Source organism: Octopus bimaculoides, chromosome 24 (assembly GCF_001194135.2).
Source record: "Octopus bimaculoides isolate UCB-OBI-ISO-001 chromosome 24, ASM119413v2, whole genome shotgun sequence".
Lineage (NCBI taxonomy): Eukaryota > Metazoa > Mollusca > Cephalopoda > Octopoda > Octopodidae > Octopus > Octopus bimaculoides.
This window is the reverse complement of record NC_069004.1, coordinates 5,475,433-5,477,932: the sequence shown is the minus strand read 5'-3', so window position 1 is coordinate 5,477,932 and position 2,500 is coordinate 5,475,433. Positions and strand designations below refer to the sequence as shown.

The 2,500-nt window shown below is 35.8% G+C and overlaps 1 protein-coding gene across 2 annotated transcripts in view; it reads right to left on the bottom strand.

The window, feature by feature from the left end:
* Window positions 1–2,500, bottom strand: part of LOC106872628 (RNA binding protein fox-1 homolog 1) — a 530,204-nt gene that overhangs the window by 333,462 nt on the left and 194,242 nt on the right. The gene's annotated exons all lie outside the window — the stretch shown is intronic.

The following is a 2,500-nucleotide window of genomic DNA, read 5'->3' as shown; positions in this document are numbered from 1 at the left end:
TCCTGTTCACAATGAAATTATAATAAACTCAACAGCAGTTTACGAAGGGCCAATGTAGCTAACAAATTTAATTAAGTTTATAAACGAAGATATGAGGTGATGACTAAAATCTATGGCTTTACTGTGCAATACAGTTAAGAAAGAAAATGACAAGCACTGCAATCATATCACTAAATGATATAAGAATATGTGTACACACAGACAGACAGACAGACGTAAATAAATGCCTAACTGCCAATCTGCATAAACTCGGATTTTCAGAAAAAGAAATCTACCAACTGATTTGCACATTACAAATACAATTTGTAAGCGGAACGGTAAGACTATGCAAGACTCGTCTCAGGTTAAAAATGTGACATTGTTTTCGTTATCTACATTCTGAAGACAGAGCTTTGTATCTTTGTTCGAAACCAGCTTCGTCTTCAGGGGAAGAATTTAAATGATTAAAAGCAGAAAGAAAGAAAGAAAGCTACATACATACATACATACACACACAAGAACACACACATATATATGTATGTATGTATGTATGTGTGTATCATCGTCATTATAATCATCATTATTGTTTAACGTCTGCTTTCCATGCTGACATGGGTTGGACGGTTTGACATGGAACCGGCTAGCAGGGAGTCAACCAGACTCCAGCTGTCTGTTGAGGCATGGTTTCTACGGCTGGATGCCCTTTCTAATGTAAGCCACACAACAGAGTGTGCCGGGTACTTTCTATGTGCCAGAGAGAGAGGGGGGTATACACATTCATGTTTATATATACATAGTATCATCATTTTTTTAACATCCATTTTTTCATGTTTGCAAGGATCAGATGGAATTTGCCCAAACAGATTATCTATGGTTGGATGCCCTTCCTGTTGCTAACCCTTATTTGTTTCCAAGTAAAGGTAATGTTTTCACCAATGCCAACGTCTTTGCGAAAGATTGTAAAAAAAAGATTACTGCTTGTATGATGGTGACACTCATTTACAACTATCGTGCTATACCAGGGCATATACATACATACATGCATATATGAGGGTTATTGAAAATTCCTGGCTCTAAGGGTATCACAAAAGACCTGCTTGGAGGCCCAACCTTCTGAGTTCTTTTACAGGGCTTAGAAAAACTGAAGGACCACGGCAATAAGTGTGTGAATCTGAGAATGGAATATGTTAAATGAAATCATAATTAACTGATCCTCCTGTATTGTCTTTTACTCAAAGCCAGGAATTTTTCAACACCCCCTCATATATATATATATATATATATAGAGAGAGAGAGATGAGAAAAAAATAAGTTCAAGTAGAACAAGTCAAATTTTTTGAGGAGTCCAAAAAGAGAGAAAATAATTTCTAATAAACATTCATCATATTCAGAAATATCCTGTTAGAGCAAGCAGTAAGAATATGAAAATAACAGATTGAAAAAGTTCGTCATAGGTATAAAGATACCATAAGCAATTATAAAAATGGAGAAAAGATGTTAACATCTTTTCTCCATTTTTATAATTGCTTTACAACAATCATGCTATACCAAGGCGAGGAGACACCAACATATACATACATACATACATACTTATCAGAAAAGAAATTCAGTATATAAGGGGGACAACTCTGAACATGTTTCAGCCTTGTTATAACCTCATCAGTAATACAGAGTCTTCATTGCATTAGATGAAGCTGTGATAGGAGACTCATCCAGTACGAGTACCATATTGAATATTGGTTAGCAGTGGGAGAAAAATAGAAAAAAAATCAGAATTGTTTAAAGAATAAATAATTGCAGTTAAATTATGAACTTTATAAAATTACCAATTCGCTCATTAATTATCTTTAATTAGATACAGATCACTAAAGATAACTTGCTAATTAAAATAATAGCTTTAATGAGCAGCAATTCTAATGACCAAATAATCTGTTTTCAACTCCAATTTCTAATGAAAACCGTTTCAGCTATTTTGAAAGCATTCAAGAATTTGGAGGGATTTAGTGAGAGATAATAAATTTTGTTACTATAAAGCTGATGTTCGTAAAATAACAAAATAAATATATTGGTATATTATGCAGTTGTTGGTGTAGCAGAATGGTTAAGAAGTTTGCTTCCCAGCCATATGGCCTTGGGTTCAGTTCCACTTCTTGGCACCTTGGGCAAGTGTTTTTTACTATGGCCCCAGTCCAACTGAAGTCTTGTGAGGGAATTTGGTAGACAGAAACTGAAAGGTGGTGGCGAGCTAGCACAAGTGTTAGTACGCCGGGCGAAATGCTTAGCGGTATCTCGTCTGCCGTTACATTCTGAGTTCAAATTCTGCCGAAGTTGACTTTACCTTTCATCCTTTCGGGGTCGATAAATGAAGTACCAGTTACGCACTGGGATCGATGTAATCGACTTAATCCCTTTGTCTGTCCTTGTTTGTCCCCTCTATGTTTAGCCCCCTGGGGGCAATAAAGAAATAAGAAGCTGAAATAAGTGTCATATACATAGATACATACACACACACGCACACACA